Source organism: Macaca thibetana, chromosome 3 (assembly GCF_024542745.1).
Source record: "Macaca thibetana thibetana isolate TM-01 chromosome 3, ASM2454274v1, whole genome shotgun sequence".
NCBI lineage: Eukaryota > Metazoa > Chordata > Mammalia > Primates > Cercopithecidae > Macaca > Macaca thibetana.
The window spans coordinates 181,493,069-181,512,340 of NC_065580.1; the positions used below are offsets into that span (position 1 = coordinate 181,493,069).

At 39.0% G+C, this 19,272-nt stretch overlaps 1 non-coding gene across 1 annotated transcript; it reads right to left on the reverse strand.

Moving 5' to 3' along the window:
• Positions 1-17,457: 17,457 nt before the first annotated feature.
• Positions 17,458-17,561, reverse strand: LOC126951875 (small nucleolar RNA U13). Its single transcript, XR_007724716.1, has one exon. It is a non-coding gene; the product is annotated as a small nucleolar RNA U13 (small nucleolar RNA).
• Between the last annotated feature and the right edge of the window lie 1,711 nt (positions 17,562-19,272).

Genomic DNA, 19,272 nt, shown 5'->3' on the forward strand with positions numbered 1-19,272 from the left:
TATCACAGGCCCAGCAGTTCCAGAGGCCTAGGAGAACAGAATGGTTTCTGGGGACAGGCCCAGGGTAATGCTAGCCTATGCCACCCCAGCATGCTGTTCCTGGCATCCTGGCTGCTACAGCTTCAGTCAAGATTCAAGGGGTCCCAGGTACTGCTTGAGAAGCCATTCTGGAAGGCACAAGCCATAAGCCTTGGTGGCTTCGTGATGGTAAGTTAGCAGGCATGCAAAATGCAAGAATAATGGAGGCTTGGCAGCTAGATTTCAGAGGATGTATTGGAAAGCCTGAATGCCCCAGGCAGAAGTCTGCTGCGGGGGTGGAGCCACTGTAGAGAGCCTTTACTAAGGCAATGCCAAGCAAAAATGTGGGTTGGAACCCCCACAGAGAGCCTGTATGAAGGCAACACGTAGCGGAGTGTGGAATCAGGGCCTCCACCCTCCAGTCCCAGAATTATACTGTCCCCAGTGGCATACAACCTCATCCTGGAACAGCCTCAGTCACTGGACTCCAACCCATTACAGAAACCACCAAGTCTCCGTCCAAGGCCTTGGGAGCCCACCCCTCACACCAGTGTGCCCAGGATGCGAGACATGAAGTTGTGGATTATTTTGGAACTTTAAGATTTAATATTTGTCTTGCTGGGCTCCAGACTTAGCATGGGGCCTGTTACCACTTTCTTTTGGCTGATTTCTCCCTTTTAGAATGGAATGCCTGTACCACCATTGTGTGCTGGAAGTAAATGATGTGTCTTTGATTTCATAAGCTCATAGCTATAAGGAATGTGCCTTGACTGTTAGGTGAGATTTGGACTTTCAAGTTGATGCTGCAACAAGTTAAGACTTCAGGGTTAGGAGGATTATATGTTGCAATGTAAATAAGACATGAGATTTGGGTGCCAGAGGTGAATTACTATGGTTTGGATATGGTTTCTGTGGCCTTCACCAGATCTGTTAAAATTTGATTCCCAGTGTTAAAGATGGAGCCTCGTGGGAGGTGTTTGGGCCATGGCAGCAGATCCCTCATGAATGACTTGGGGCCATTCTCCAGGAAGTGAGTGAGTTGTCAGTCTTAGCTACCAGAAGAGCTGAATGTTAAAAAGAGCCTGGTACCTCCTCCTCTCCCACTTCCTTCCTCTCTCATATGTGACCTGTATATGTCAGCTCCCCTACCCCTTCTGCCATGAGTGGAAGCAGATATTGGCACCATGCTTCTTGTACAGCCTGCAGAACCATTAGCCACTTAACCTTTTTTCTTTATAAATTACCCAGCCTCAGGTATTATTTTATAGCAACACAAATGGACTCAGACAGCAGCCATTTTAAAATTTGGTTGATAGATTCGTGAAGGTAGTCAAAACCTTTTCAGGGGCTTGGCAAGATACAACTACTTCCAACCATATATCTGTGCGAGGCTAGATGTTTCTCATATACTTCAACTCAAACAACATACGGTATCAGACTGACAGTGAAGGCACATTAGATGATTTCATTGTCTTCTGTTAAACCAGACCTTAGTTTAACAGGTGTTTTAGATGCAAAGATCAAAAACAACACTGTCATAGTTCTCGCTATTTTTGTTTTGGAAAATATGGTTATTTTAAAAGCATTATTATTTATATTAAAATATAATAGATATCTTGTTATTTTTAATGAAATAATAAATACATCTTTAAAAATTCAATAAATAATAGTAGATATAACCTACAGACATGAAATCTCATTGTGGTACTCAATAAATTTTAAGAGAGTAAAACAGTCATCGGACCAAAAATGTTGAGATCCACTGCTGTAGACTTCTACCATCATTGGGCATTTTGCAAGAACTAGAAATAAAACTGATCTGACAGCTCTTTATGTCTCTCAGGTCTCATTTATCATTATAGTGAACCTTCAAGAAATTGGAGTAGAAATAAATTGGATCAAAATTTCATCTTTATCCAAGTACCATTCAAAAGCTAGTTGAGCTCTAGGTTAGAAACAATTATGTAACTATATAGAAAATAGAATTCTAGAAATATGTGCATGAAGAAATAAAGCAAAGAATGTTGTTTCACTTTTTAATGTTGGAAGGATCAAAGATAAATTATTTGCAGGCACTCTGAAATGGTAAAGGACAATTCAAATGTAGGACATTGCTATGAGTTATTATAGTATTTTGGAAATAATGAAATTGTGAAAATTAGGAATTGGCTCCAATAGATAACCATGGTGCTTGCTTTTTAATAAATACAATTTTATTGCACTAATATACTATAGTTGTCTTAGTCTGCTTATGTTGCTATAAAGGAATAACTGAGGCTGGATAATTTAGAAATGAAAGTGGTTTATTTGGCTCATGATTCTGCAGGCTGTACAAGAACCTTAATACCAGCATCTGCTTCTAGTGAGGGCTTCAGCCTGCTTCCACTAATGATGAAAGGAGAAAGGGAGCCAACTATGGAGAAGTCACATGGTGGGGGAAGAAAACAAGGAGAGAGGGGAGAGGGTGCCACACTTCTCTTAAAACCAGTTTTCAGGGGGACTAATAGAGGAGGCACTTACTCATTACCATGAGGATTGCATCCATACATACATGAAGGATCCACCCCTATGACCCAAACACTTCCCACTAGGCCTTATCTCCAACATTGGGGATCAAAATTTCAACATGGGGTTTGAAGGGTCAAATATTCAAAACAGAGCAATAACTGTAGCACACATTAGATTGGTGCAAAAGTAATTGCGGTTTTTGCCATTAAAGGGAATGGCCATTATTTTTGCCCTGACCTATTATACTAACTTACTATAACTAATATAATAACTTTATTTAGTGCTTTACCATATGCAAAGCACTTCAAAATACAGGGTGTCTCATTTGACTCTCACTAACCATGCTATGGGACAAGGCAGGGCATACTCTCCATTCTCCAAATGCAGAAACTTAGCCTTAGAGTGGTTGAGTCATTTGCCAATATTACACAGCACGTATTTGGTTGTGTTAAAACTTATATCTATCATAATGCCTCAGTAAATATTTATTGAATAATGAAAAAAGAACCCAGGTCTTTTGACTCCTAGTCCAGTGTCTTATCTCTAGCATATGCTGCCTTAAATGATAATAATGGATTTTGCAACAGTGTCTCACTCGCCATCCTTATTTGAAGTGAATTGGAAAAGGCACTCCATGGTATTATTTATTTATAAATATCGCTGTCTCCTGCAGGTCTTTGTCAGGAGAGTAAAAATAGATGAGAATGACATGCATTCTTATATTAAAGACTTGCATTCAATCTTTAAATGTATTTATTTTTCCATTTTTAAAGAGTAAGTGATGTAGCGCCCTTTTTCAAATGGCATGTTAGCATTAACTTTTTAAAATAAAATAGCATGAGGCCAGGTGCGGTGGCTCAGGCCTGTGATCTCAGCACTTTGGGAGGCTGAGGCAGGCAGATCACGAGGTCAGGAGATCGAGACCATCCTGGCTAACACGGTGAAATCCCGTCTCTACTAAAAACACAAAAAAATTAGTCAGGTGTGGTGCCATGCCGCCTGTAGTCCCAGCTACTCGGGAGGCTGAGGCAGGAGAATTGCTTGAACCCGGGAGGCAGAGGTCTCAGTGAGCTGAGATCACACCACTGCACTCCAGCCTGGGCAACAGAGTGAGACTCTGTCTCAAAAATTAATACATAAGTAAATAAAATAACACACAAGTTTCGTTGGAATTCCAAAAATATAATAATTTTACCAAGTAAATGGGAATTTTGTTCACATCTTGTATAAGTCAAGCTCACTTAAGATAAACAAATCGTCTCTTCCCATTGGTTCTTTCAATTTTCAGTACCATGGACAAAGACAAAAAACCATTACATTTCTTTCTTTATCTTTTATTTTAGGTTCACAGGGTACATGTGCGGGTTTGTTATATAGGTAAACTCATGTCACAGGGGTTTGTTGTACAGACTATTTTATCACCCAGGTACTAAGCCTAATCCTCAATAGTTATTTTTTCTTCTCCTCTCCCTCCTTCTAGCTTCCACCCTCAAGTAAGACACCCAGTGTCTGTCATTTCCTTCTTTGTGTCCATGAATTCTAATAATTTAGCTCCCACTTTTAAGTGTGAACATGAGGTGTTTGGTTTTCTGTTCCTGCATTAGTTGGTGGAGGATAATGGCCTCCATTTCCATCCATGTTCCCGCAAAAGACATGATCTTGGTCTTTTATATGGCTGCATAGTATTCCATGGGGTACATGTACCACATTTTCTTTATTTAGTCTGTCATTGATGGACATTTAGATTGATTCCATGTCATTGCTATTGTGGATAGTGCTGCAGTGAACATTCTTTTGCATGTGTCTTTATGGTAGAATAACTTATATTTTCTGTGTATATACCTAATAATGGGATTGCTGGGTTGAATGGTAGTTCTGTTTTCAGCTCATTGAGGAATTCCCACACTGCTTTCCACAATGGTTGAACTAACTTACACTCCCATTAACAGTGTGTAAGTGTCCCCTTTTCTCCACAGCCTCACCAGCATCTGTTATTTTCTGACTTTCTAATAGCCATTCTGACTGGTGTGAGATGGTAACTCATTGTAGTTAAAAAAACAAACAAACAAACAAAAAACTATTTCTACCCTGAGGAGCCTACAGACTTGTGGGAAATCAGCTAGAGAAACAATGTCATAATGAGGTAATAAGGAAACTAGGACTAGAGAATGTCTAACTTTGCCTAACTAACATAGTCTTTCACACAGTTAATAATTTTCTGAGAGAATCAAGATATAGACAATGAAATATTAATAAAATTATGTTATAAAATTACTGAAATTCAAAGAGAAGAGAAACGGGCCCATTGTAGAAAAATAAGTCATGGTTTCACAGAGAAGGTATTATCTGATAGAATCTTCTGGTAGATAAAGAATGAAGTAGAAGTAATTGTCAGCATAAGCCTCTATTCCCAGCCTGCAGAAGGAAGATGCTAAAAATTTGACCTTACCTTCACCTTTGCTTGCATGTAGTCTACAGAAACGTAGACTAAATGATCATGAGCCAGTTGTGCTATTTTGAATCAACTATGTGCATGTGAGAGTCTCTGCAAAATCAAGCCAGGAAATTGGAGACATTGAGGAAAACCCCTTAAAAATGACAATCATACTTCTTGAACATTGCAGAATCCTCATTCCACTTAAAAAGAATTGTCTACAGCTATGCATACATTTTGCTGTCACCTTCTTAGGTAATCATTGCCAAAAGTGACCCTATACTTGGCCATTAAACAATCTCATTCTGATGATCTGGATATATCTGCCTTTATTTCAAGTCTTCCTAGAAACTCATATCTGCTGCATGTTTTCTTTCCACAATACCATCAAAATAAGCCTATTTCTAGAAGGTGCCTGCACTTTCTAGAGGATTTATCAGGGGTTGTGTTTTTGGGTGGGGCAGCCCTTCTCTGAACCCCGTGTTTGGGCAATTGGCCATTATGTGACTCTTAGTGAGAGGTAGGGCTCCACCTACTATCAAAGAAACCCAAAATGCCAGATCCTTGTTCTCTTGGATCTGTATGATGAACTCTCACAAAGCCCCCAAGACCCACTGAATCTTTATCTAATGAGGCAAAGAAACACAGAGGGTTATAATTCATTCTGGTGGTTGGAATGGTGGTGAGGGGTGGTAGCATGGCGGTGTGTTGAAGGCTTCATGAGTGGCATCCAGTGTCCAGCCAAGAATGTAGCAACACACTGCATTGGCTGCTAACAGTCATCTCTTTGGCTGGAGGTTTTCTTCCAAACCAATTTCTCCATCCATTTTTTTTTTTTTATTCTATCAGCTGCCAGGTAGGTTTCCAATGCACTTCTTTCTTAAAGGCAGAATTGATTTTTGTCATTTATAACAATGAAGCCTGACTGGCCTAGTTTTTCCTAAGTAACAGAATGTATCATGCAGTTGTATTTTGTAGTACTTCTAGTTGTATACATTCTATGAGAAATGAATGTTAAGAATGTCTTAATAATTGCCAAATGACAGGTGATAGCACTCCAAAGAAAAATGTATTTATAATTAAACATGAATGAAGACACATTAATTTGAATAGCACACATGAACCTCCAAACCCAAGGAAGTGAACTTTCACCAGGCTATGCAATGCTAAAACTTGCGAGTTACAACCCAAACATGGCTGGTTAACTGATACAAGTTGTTCACCACTTGGGATTAGTTGGAGAAAGGAATAAAATTAGAAGGTGGGAAGGACAGTTTGTTAGCAGAAGAACTGAACATAAAAAGACCCAGGGCATCACAAAAAGGGATCCATCCATTAATTTATTCATTCAAAGAGCATTTTGGGAATGTGTACCTACTAAGTGAAGGGAGACACAAACAGAACCGAGAAGAGTCAGCTCAAACTGTGTACGATATAGGTTGGCCATGAGGCTGGAAAGGGTCTGAATTGCAGCACTGTGTCCAAAAGAAAATAGTGGGACACCATATCTTCACGGATGCTCTGCAAAACCTGTGCTTGCTGGAGACACAATGATGGAAGAGAAGTCTAGGAAGCATTGGGTTGCCCTACGTCTGTCATCCTAGAGATAGAGAATCTGTCTGCAATGTAATGTGACTTCTGTATCTGATAACCGCATATCCCCAAGGATTTCAGTTTTAGCTTTGGATTTTACTCTGTCTTTTAGGTACCTAGAGTTTAATTAATCCATTATTATGCCCTTCAAAAAATGAGTGTTGGTGTGAATATCATATTGTTGACACTTACTGACATTTGGCCTGGAACAATCCAAAGTGAACAGTTTTAAGGATCTCATAATCCTATTATGTTGAAATTTATTTCCAAAACTTTTTCTCACCATAATGTAAGGTAATAGGAGAATCATAGTTATACCTCTGCACTACCCTTGTCAACAGGAGCATAAGATAAGCACCATGTGCTTGTCTAGTTGAGGGGATAAAATTTATACCCTCATGTGGATCTCCCTTAAAAGAAGGCAGTAAATGCCAAATGGGAGTTATAGCTCCTACAAATACAAGTGCCTCAGCCGGATCTGAATCAGTAGAACTAGGTCCCTGGCATCTGTGTAGATTTTTTAAATAGATAATATATGCATAAAGAGATAAATTTCAAAATTTCAAAAGGATATACAGATGACAATATTTCTTTCATCCAATTCGCTTGTTTTCTTCACCACCACGAATTATTCTTACAAGTTTCTTTTCTATCCTTGGAGACATTTTATGTGCATATACAAGCCTATAGAAATCAGAGGGGGATAAAAGCATCGAATACCCTCTACTCTTTACTATGCTGTATTTTCACTTAATAGCATATTTTGGGGATTATTCCATGACCTTAAAACACTCTCAAAGTGTTTCAAGAAATTGAAGACACTGGAAAAATCTTCCACATGTATTAGACTCTTCCAATATTCTTTTCTTTTTCTTTTTTTTTTTTTTTTTGAGATGGAGTTTTGCTCTTGTTGCCCAGGCTGGAGTGCAATGGCGCAATCTCGGCTCACTGCAACCTCCACCTCCCAGGTTCAAGCCATTCTCCTGCCTCACCCTCCCTAGTAGCTGGGATTACAGGCATGTGCCACCACACCTGGCTAATTTTGTATTTTTAGTAGAGACGGGGTTTCTCCATGTTGGTCAGGCTGGTCTCGAACTCCTGACCTCAGGTGATCTGCCCTCCTTGGCCTCTCAGAGTGCTGGGATTACAGGTGTGAGCCACCGCGCCCAGCCAGACTCTTCCAATATTCTTTAGGGGTAGCTCCATGCTGGATCCAGACTGCTTTAAAAAGATTCCATCGAATCTAAATTCTTTTTATCTTTACCTACCAACCCAAATTTACCTGCCATTCTAAGTTACATTTCTTTTGGTCATTTAAACTACAGAGTTCTTATGAGAGTGCTTAGTAAATTAAGACATTTTTTTCTAATCAACAAATCTTAAGGGCCTAGAAAAAGACAATCCTTCATAAAACTTTAGCCTCCTAATTGCTTCCACTTTTGATACTTGTCACGTATACAGTTAAAAGAATAGTAAAGGGATTTGTTTGCAAATATTTACACTCTAAAGATTCTAACCCATATACTACTTTTATTATTATTATTATTATTATTATTATTATACTTTAAGTTCTAGGGTGCATGTGCACAATGTGCAGGTTTGTTACATATGTATACATGTGCCATGTTGGTGTGCTGCACCCATTAACTCATCATTTACATTAGGTATATCTCCTAATGTTATTCCTCCCCTCTCCCTGCTCCCCACAATAGGCCCTGGTGTGTGATGTTCCCCTTCCTGTGTCCAGGTAATCTCATTGTTCAATTCCCACCTATGAGTGAGAGCATGTGGTGTTTGGTTTTCTGTTCTTGTGATAGTTTGCTGAGAATGATGGTTTCCAGCTGCATCCATGTCCCTACAAAGGACACAAACTCATCCTTTTTTATGGCTGCATAGTATTCCATGGTGTATATGTGCCACATTTTCTTAATACAGTCTGTCACTGATGGACATTTGGGTTGATTCCAAGTCTTTGCTACTGTGGATAGTGCCACAATAAACATACATGTGCATGTGTCTTTATAGCAGCATGATTTATAATCCTTTGGGTATATACCCAGTAATGGGATGGCTGGGTCAAATGGTATTTCTAGTTCTAGATCCTGGAGGAATCGCCACACTGATTTCCACAATGGTTGAACTAGTTTACAGTCCCACCAACAGTGTAAAAGTGTTCCTATTTCTCCACATCCTCTCCAGCACCTGTTGTTTCCTGGTTTTTTAATGATTGCCATTCTAACTGGTGTGAGATGGTATCTCATTGTGGTTTTGATTTGTATTTCTCTAATGGCCAGTGATGATGAGCATTTTTTCATGTGTCTGTTGGCTGTATAAATGTCTTCTTTTGAGAAGTGTCTGTTCATATTCTTTGCCCACTTTTTGATGGGGTTGTTTGTTTTTTTCTTGTAAATTTGTTTGAGTTCCTTGTAGGTTCTGGATATTAGCCCTTTGTCAGATGAGTAGATTGCAAAAATTTTCTCCCATTCTGTAGGTTGCCTGTTCACTCTGATGGTAGTTTCTTTTGCTGTGCAGAAGCTCTTTCGTTTAATTAGGTGCCATTTGTCAATTTTGGCTTTTGTTATTGCTTTTGGTGTTTTAGACATGAAGTCCTTGCCCATGCTATGTCCTGAATGGTATTACCTAGGTTTTCTTCTAAGGTTTTTATGGTTTTAGGTCTAACATTTAAGTCTCTAATCCATCTTGAATTAATTTTCGTATGAAGAGTAAGGAAAGGATCCAGTTTCAGCTTTCTACTTATGGCTAGCCAATTTTGCCAGCACCATTTATTAAATAGGGAATCCTTTCCCCATTTCTTGTTTTTCTCAGGTTTGTCAAAGATCAGATGGCTGTAGATGTGTGGTATTATTTCTGAGGGCTCTGTTCTGTTCCATTGGTCTATATCTCTGTTTTGGTACCAGTACCATGCTGTTTTGGTTACTGTAGCCTTGTAGTATAGTTTGAAGTCAGGTAGTGTGATGTCTCCAGCTTTGTTCTTTAGGCTTAGGATTGTCTTGGCAATGCAGGCTCTTTTTTGGTTCCATATGAACTTTAAAGCAGTTTTTTTTTCCAATTCTGTGAAGAAAGTCATTGGTTGCTTAATGGGGATGGCATTGAATCTATAAATTACCTTGGGCAGTACGGCCATTTTCACAATATTGATTCTTTCTATCCATGAGCATGGTATAATCTTCCATTTGTTTGTGTCCTCTTTTATTTCACTGAGCAGTGGTTTGTAGTTCTCCTTGAAGAGGTCCTTGACATCCCTTGTAAGTTGGATTCCTAGGTATTTTATTCTCTTTGAAGCTATTGTGACTGGGAGTTCATTCATGATTTGGCTGTCTGTTTGTCTGTTACTGGTGTATAAGAATGCTCGTGATTTTTGCACATTGATTTCGTATCCTGAGACTTTGCTGAAGTTGCTTATCAGCTTAAGGAGATTTTGGGCTGAGACAATGCGATTTTCTAAATATACAATCATGTCATCTGCAAACAGGGACAATTTGACTTCTTCTTTTCCTAACTGAATACCTTGATTTCTTTCTCTTGCCTGATTGCCCCAGAACTTCCAACACTATGTTGAATAAGAGTGGTGAGAGAGGGCATCCCTGTCTTGTGCCAGTTTTCAAAGGGAATGCTTCCAGTTATTGCCCATTCAGTATGATATTGGCTGTGGGTTTGTCATAGAGGGCTCTTATTATTTTGAGATACATTCCATCAATGCTGAATTTATTGAGAGTTTTTAGTATGCAGGGTTGTTGAATTTTGTCAAAGGCTTTTTCTGCATCTATTGAGATAATCATGTGGTTTTTGTCTTTGGTTCTGTTTATATGCTGGATTATGTTTATTGATTTGCGAATGTTGAACCAGCCTTGCATCCCAGGGATGAAGCCCACTTGATCATGGTGAATAAGCTTTTTGATGTGCTGCTGGATTCGGTTTGCCAGTATTTTACTGAGGATTTTTGCATCGATGTTCATCAGGGATATTGGTCTAAAATTCTCTTTTTTTGTTGTGTCTCTGCCAGGCTTTGGTATCAGGATGATGTTGGCCTCATAAAATGAGTTAGGGAGGATTTCCTCTTTTTCTATTGATTGGAATAGTTTCAGAAGGAATGGTACCAGCTCCTCCTTGTACCTCTGGTAGAATTCAGCTGTGAATCCATCTGGTCCTGGACTTTTTTTGGTTGGTAGGCTATTAATTATTGCCTCAATATCAGAGCCTACTATTGGTTTATTCAGGGATTCAACTTCTTCCTGATTTAGTCTTGGAAGAGTGTAAGTGTCCAGGAAATTATCCATTTCTTCTAGGTTTTCTAGTTTATTTGCGCAGAAGTGTTTATAGTATTCTTTGATGGTAGTTTGTATTTCTGTGGTGTCGGTGATGATATCCCCTTTATCATTTTTTATTGCATCGATTTTATTCTTCTTTATTTTCTTCTTTATTAGTCTTGTTAGTTAACCCATATACTTCTTAAGGACAGGTCTTAATCTATTGCCTAGATAAACAAAAGAAAAAGCATATTTATATACCAACGGCTGTGAGCCTGCATTTGGAAAAAAAGGTTACTTTCCTTTTGAAAATTTAATTTTGTTCAAGAGCACACAGTTGAAAGTTTACCAGTCATTAAATGCTTCAACGAGTTTAATTGCCTATTCAACTTGGAGGAAGGTTAATTTGGAAATCACATTGATTGAAAATGATTACACACACACACACACACACACACACACACACACCCCCCAAAAGCCTCATAACTGAGCATCACCAACTTATGGTTATAAACCTGGGAAGAACAAACTAGTTTCCATTTTACTTCAGTTAGAATTTACCCAGCACAAGTACTTTATTGTTTAAATATTAATTAGTGTGCTTAAATATTAAATAGAAGTCTCTCTGATTCTAGACATGCACTAAAACAAATTGAAATTGGTTTCTGAGTTGCAATATTACTATTCTCTTTGGAAGCAAGCGAGAAAGGAAACTTAATGATAAAAAAAGTTACACTTAAGGATGTCCCCAAAGCCAGAAATAAACTATACACACTTGACATACACTTGATTCTGATACCTAAAAGTCTAGGGAATGGTATATAATTTGATTTATGAACTCAACTAAGTACAAACTTAGCAGTAACGCTTCTCATTTTTTTACTAAATGGTTGGGAAATACAAGTGAAACATACATAGGAAATATTATCTTCTCTTTTTGGAGATGAAAACATTTTTTAGATTTTTTGGGTTTTGTTCTCTTCTGACATAAAGTTTGCATTTCAAACAGTACATTCATTGGATTTCCAAAGTTTAGTAATTACCTTTCATATTTTGGATCAAATAACATACTAATAGTTGCTAATTTGTCCACATCTTTTTTTTATTAATTCTATTCTAATTTTAATAAACACTTTTTCTCTTTTCTCTGTATCTAAAATGTATATTCAGCCAGTGCCCCACATTTAATCATAAAATGAGTCATAGAATGAATATGAATAAATCACAGGGCTAGAAATAGAATTCTCCTATTTCAGTACAATTCAAGAAGAACTTCAACCATTTTGAAGTTTTATTTCAGGTCTAGCTAATTTCACAGTATAAGTGGTCTGGTCTGCATTTATTTATTGCCCTAACCCTCAAAGTATGCTCATTTTTAAAGATAGTGATGATTTTTCACAATATCCTTGTGCTGTGAGGCATTCCATTTTATCGACATACATACAAACATAAATTTATATTCTACTTTTTAGCATTGGAACTAATTTAGAAATCTTTCTTATTGCCTATGAAAATTTCCAAGGCATGCCAACTATATTTTTTAAGTTTACATTGATTTCCGTTGCACGGGTGGAAATGTTTTGATGCCACATTAGAAATGATGACTAATGGCTGGGCGCAATGGCTCACACCATAATCCCAGCACTTTGGGAGGATGAGGCGGGTGGATCACCTGTGGTCCTTGAACTCCTGTTCAAGACCAGCCTGCCGAACATGGCAAACCCCAACTCTCCTAAAAATACAAAAAATTAGCTGGGCATGGTGGCAGGTGCCTGTAGTCCCAGCTACCGGGGAGGCTGAGGCAGGAGAATCGCTTGAACCCGGGAGGCAGAGGTTGCAGTGAGCTGAGATCACACCACTGCACTCCAGCCTGGGTGATAGAATGAGACACTGTCTCGAAAAAAAAAAAAAAGAGAGAGAAAAAGAAATGATGACTAATGACACTTCTAGATCTCAATTACCAGCTAAATATCATGTGTTATATGTACAACAATATTGTAGACACTGTGAAAGTGGGGAAATAAGCTTATTTCCTTCAGACGCAGAAACTGTAAATGGGGGTGTATGAAATTCTTTTTTTTTTTTTTTTTTTGCGACAAGGTCTCACTGTTGCCCAGACTGGAATGCAGTGATGCAATCATAGACCAGAGGGCCGTGGTGCGATCATAGACTACAGTGTAGTGGTGTAATCATAATAGCTCAGTGCATCTACAACCTCCCAGGTTCAAGTGATCCTCCTGCCTCAGCCTCTCAGGCACTGAGACGACAGGTATGCGTGACCATGCCCAGCTAATTTTTTATTTCTTGTAGAGACAGGGTCTCTCCTTGTTGCCCAGGCTGGTCTCAAACTTCTGGGCTCAAGCAATTCTCCTACTTCAGTCTCCCAAAATGCTGCAATTACAGGCATGAGCCACTGTGCTTGGCTAGAGTTCTTCTTAATTAGGAACAGTTCTGTTATTCAACAGAGCAGAGATATTTAGGAATGAAAATGTTAAAAAATTAAGATTCATCTCAGACTTTATGGAGTAGTTGAAAATTGCACCTTTTTTTCTTTTTCTTTTTTTTTGGAGACAAAGTCTGGCTCAATTGCCCAAAGCTGGAATGCAAATGCATGATCATAGTTCACTACAACCTCCAATTCCTGAGTTCAAGTAATCCTCCCACCTCGGCCTCCTGAATACTTGAGACTACAAGTGCCCACCACCATGTGTGGCTAATTTTTTGTTTTTATTTTTGTACAGACAGGTTTTCACTATGTTGCCCAGGCTGATCTCGAACTCCTGGCTTCATATGATCCTCCCACCTTGTTCTCCCAAAGCCCTGGTATTACATGCATGAGCCACTGTGCCTGGCCAAAAATCACATCTTTATCCCTAATTATTGAAAGACACAATTGTCACTAGTTACGACTAAACTATTACTGCCACAGGCTTACCCAAGACACTTTAAAGATAGAATACAATAATTTTTTTTAAAAACCCATGACATACTAACTCTTCTCAAACAGAATATGCCTTAATACAGATTACACACCTACACGATTTTTCTTTTCTTTTTTTTTTTTTTTTTTTGAGACAGAGTCTCGTTCTGTCGCCCAGGCTGGAGTGCAGTGGCCTGATCTCCGCTCACTGCAAGCTCCGCCTCCCGGGTTCCTGCCATTCTCCTGCCTCAGTCTCCTGAGTAGCTGGGACTACAGGCGCCCGCCACCATGCCCGGCTAATTTTTTTGTATTTTTAGTAGAGACGGGGTTTCACCGTGTTCACCAGGATGGTCTCGATCTTCTGACCCCGTGATCTGCCCGCCTTGGCCTCCCAAAGTGCTGGGATTACAGGCGTGAGGATTTTTCTTTTATTACAGCTTTTTGACATTTTAGTTTGAAAATAACTATTCAAATGACTATCCTTTCAAAGATTCAAAGTATATTTACTTTCATCAGGCACTAGCTTCAGTTCTTGAGTAAATGAATAGTACATTAAAAAAAAAAAGACTAGGTATTATTAATAAAACAGTCCTTGCTGTGTAAAAGCATATTGCTTGCTAAAGATAAAACACACATGAATCCTATTGATACAAGTGAGATTAGTATATGCAGGGTAACAAACACAGATGTGATCAATTTCAGTGGAGACTGATAAAATCTTTATAGCCACAACAACACAAGTTGTTACAAGTTACTCAAACTGCGGAAGTGAGTGCTCCCAAGGCCAATGAAGAGAACAGCACAAGCAAAGGCACAGAAGCTTGAAGCACCATGTGCCTTAAGGGAACCTTAAGAGTGCTGGTGGGGATCGCCAGGGAATGGTGGGAGTAAGGAAAGAGGAGAGGGAGCAAAGACTAGGAAGGCTGGAAGAGGCCAGATGACCTGGAACCTTGAACCATGCAAAGGCTGAGCTCATAAGACTTTATGTTGTCTACTATTTGCTTTCAATATTTTGAAAATTATTTTTAAAATTGGAACTCCCTTTTCTAAGAAACACCATGTGAATCCAATATTTAAAAATATATATGAGCTCTGTTTGATTTTTTTCTGATTAGTGATGTTGAGCAGCACTTTTTCATATACTCATTGACCACTTATGTATCTTCTCTAGAGAAACGTCTATATTCAGATCTTCTGCCTATTTTAAAATTGAATTATGTGGAGTCCTTTTTTCCTATTGACTTGTTTGAGTTTCTCATATATTCTGGTTATTTATCTCTCACCAATTAAATTCTCACCAGAGTTAAAATGGTTTTTACCAGGGACATGCAAATGAAAACCACAATGAGGTATCATTTTACCCTAGTTAGAATGACTGTTATTACAAAGAAAAAAAAAGAAAGATACTGTGGAGACAGGAGAATGCTCATACATTGTTTGTTGGAACATAAATTAGTGCAATCACTATGGAAAAGGGCATGGAGATTCCTCAAAAAAGTACAATTTGAAGTACCATATGATCCAGCAATTCCACTGCAGCGCGTATATCCAAAAGAAAGGAAATCAATTTATCAAACAGTTATCTACACTCCCATGTTTATTCCAGCGTTATTCACATTAGCCAAGATATGGAATCAACCTATGTGCCCATCAACAAATGAATGGATAAAGAAAATGTGGTACATACACACAATAAAATATTATTGAGCCATAAAAAGAATGGAAATCCTGTCGTTTGCAACAACATGGATGGAATTGGAGGGCATTACAGTAAGTGAAATAAGTCAGGCACAGAAAGACAAATATCACAGGTTCTCACTTACATGTGGGGCTAAAATAAATTGATCTTATGGAAGTAGAGAGTAAAATGACACTCAGAAAGGTAGTGGGAAGGGGAGATAAAGAGAGACTGGTTAATAGGAACAAAAATACAGTTAGATAGTAGAAATACAATCTAGCGTTCAGCAGCACAGCGGGGAGACTGTGGTTAACATTAATTCTTTGCATATTTTAAAATAACTACAGGAGTAGATATGGAATATTCCCAGCACAAAGACAAGATCAATGATTGAGGTGGTGGATCTCTCAATTACTCCAGTTTGATCATTACACATTATATGTGTGTATCAAAATATGACATGTGGCAAGGCACGGTGGCTCATGCCTGTAATCCCAGCACTTTGGGAGGCCGAGGCGGGTGGATCATGAGGTCAGGAGATTGAGACCATCCTGGCTAACAAGGTGAAACCTCATCTCTACTAAAAAAAAAATACAAAAAGTTAGTGTGGTGGTGGGCACCTGTGGTCCCAGCTACTTGGGAGGCTGAGGCAGGAGAACGGCGTGAACCCAGGAGGCGGAGCTTGCAGTGAGCCAAGATTGTGCCACTGCACTCCAAGCCTGGGCGACAGAGCGAGACACTGTCTCAGAAAAATAAATAAATAAATAAATAAATAAATAAATAAGACATGTATCTCATAAATATGTGCAACTTAAAGACCTGTTTCAAATGCTTATCACATAAATAAATACATGCACTCATGCAAAGAGTAGGCACCTTGCTTTTTGAATGTTGAGAATAGCATGTTCATTCAGTCCTTAGCCACCAGAATAAAAGCTTTTATTCTTAGTTCTATAGATAATATGAAGTACTGGCACCAGAGGAGAATGTAGCATGATGAGGAAACTTATTAACAATGCATATCCCTATCCCCGCCTAGAAGAGACCTGCTTTTGTTTACAGGATCCTGAGAATGAGGTTGAGTGGGTGTGATGGACAGTGAAACCCACTAGGAGATTCATTACTGTTTTGAACTCTACAGTTTATGCTTTGCTTACATTATTTAAGCTTAGCATTAAAGTTGATGCTGGTAACAATATTGCAGTTTGTTAGATACTGCGTGGAAAAGGAAAGGAAGAAAGAAAGAAAAAGGAAGAAAAGCTATTGAGATTGGGAAGAAGATGTTTGGGAAAGAAAAACATTAAGAATCCTTATGTCTAATGAGGATTTTGCCTAAATTTCTGCTGTGTGGTGTGTGATATGGCATCTTCTTTTTCTCTCTGCAAAATGTTCAGTAAACCATCTATTTCTTATCACTACTTGATGGAGTTTTGCATGTTTTATGGGAGACTTCTCCAAGTGCTGGAAACAACTTCCATGTGAGTGAGGAGCCAAGTTGGAGGCTCGTCCAGAACCCTCCACAAGTGAGTCTCATAAGGATGAGTGGTTTACAGCTTATCCTGAAACCCACCTCTCTCCCACATTAACCTACTACGTAGACTACAAGTCAAAGCTGGTTTCATCCCTCCTCTAGCCTGTCTGGCTACTGGTGTTAGACTAATATCAAGTGTTTGAGCCAGGGATGGTGGTGTGTGCCTGTAGTCCCAGCTACTCAGGAGGCTGTGGCCAAAGGATCACTTGAGGCTAGGGGTCCAAGGCTGCAGGGAGCTATCATCACATCTGTGAATAGACACTCCATTGCAGCCTGGGTAACACAGTGACTCTCTGTCTCCCCTCTGCTCCGTGTGTGTGTGTGTGTGTGTGTGTGTTTGGATAGCCATCACTGACCAGAAGTCATTTTGAACATCGGTACACTAGTTCCTCTTCAGGACCTGTAAAATTGACCTACACCAAGAATAATAACTCCTAGAGCTATAGGCTCATATTTCTTTTAACCAGAAAATTTCTAGATGCTTAATGTATTAATGGATTAATGAGGTCCCAGCAGAGTCATGTGCTGATGTCCTAAGAAGGTCTGAGGCCAGCACATTTCACATATTTGTGTGAACACCCAATCATCATGCTCATGAACTACAAAAGGATATGGGGCAAAGTTTCTTTCTTTTTTTTTTTTTGAGACAGAGTCTCGCCCTGTCACCCAGGCTAGAGTGCAATAGTGCGATCTCAGTTCACTGCAAGCTCCACCTCCCGGATTCAAGCGATTCTCTTGCCTCAGCCTCCCGAGTAGTTGGGATTACAGGTGCCCACCACCAGGCCTGGCTAGTTTTTGTATTTTTAGTGGATATGGAGTTTTGCCATGTTGGTCAGGCTGGTCTCAAACACCTGACCTCAGGTGATCCACCCGCCTCAGCCTCCCAAAGTGCTGGGATTACAAGCGTGAGCCACCGTGCCTGGCAGGGTCAAGGTTATAAGGCTTGTTACTTTTGTGTTTGACAGGTAAATAAAAAGGAGAGCCAACTCACATGTCTGAAGAAGAAAGAACAAGTCAACTATTGTTATGTCGCATTGACATAGTGGTTAAGAATCCAGATTTGGAAAAGCTTTTCAAGCAGGAAGGAATGCACACATCACCTGGAAATCTTGTAAAAACTTACATAATGATTAATTCTAGGGTAGAAGCACAGGGCCTGTAATTCTAATATCACCAATGATACCATTCTTCTAGTCCATGAATTCTACTTTGACTAGCAAAATTCTAGAGTCTCATTATCTGGGTTCACGTCTCAGTTCCGGACTTTACCGAGCTGGGGACCTTAAGTAATTTAACATCTATATGCCTCAGTTTCTTCATCTATAAAATCGAAATAACAACATTACCTACATCCATGGGTTTTTATGAGAATTAGTAGAATTAATGTAGAGTAGCACTGAGAATAGTGTCTGGCACATGGTGGATACTTGATAAATATTTGCCGAATGAATTTCCCAGGAGCAAAACGAGTGGGGGAAAAAAGGGTCTGTGCTTTTGAACTCAACTCTTTTATGTCTCATCAAAGAATTCACTCATCCTTCAGCTTCGAACTTGGTACCATTGGTTGTCTTTGGGTTAACTCTTAGAGTCTTAATTAGGATTTAAAAGAACAAGATGAAAAGCTTCTGCAGAAGGTAATAAGGAGTCCTAATTTCCCCTCTAAGAGCAGGGAATGATCAAATTTATATTTAAGAAAATCATTCATAGTAGAAGAGAGACAGAGAGAAGGAATTGGACAAGACTAGGGGTGGAAAAGATAAGTTTACAGAGTATTATAATAGGCCAGAGAACATATTTAAAAGCACCTGAGATTAAGACAGTGGAGATGGTTGAGAAGTGGAAACAATATAAGCACAATTAAGGAAGTTGATTTGGCAAGACATGGCATTAAATAGTGGGCACAGCTAATGTTTAGGGAGAAGTGTGAGGATGTTTCCCAGTTTTCTAGCTTTGGTAAGAAGATAAAACTTGGGGAACATTTGCAGAGATGGAGAATAAAGGAGCAGGAATAAGTAAGAATAAAAGGGATGAATAAAATGAGAAGGGAAGAAGATGGTAATAAGACTAACTTTGGACATATTAAAAGTGGCTGTGGGATAAATACCTATAAGCAAGTAGAAATGAAATATGCAGCTGAGGAGACTTTACATGTTGGCCATAAGAATTTGGAAGTCATCAGCATTTGTATATTAAGGTCCTGGAAATGAATGAGTCAATCCAGGAAAGTATTAGCTGTAACAAAAATTGGATACAAATTGAAGCCCATAAAGAAGACTTAGAAAGAACAGTAGAAGAGGTAGGAACAAAGCCAAAGGAGAGGGA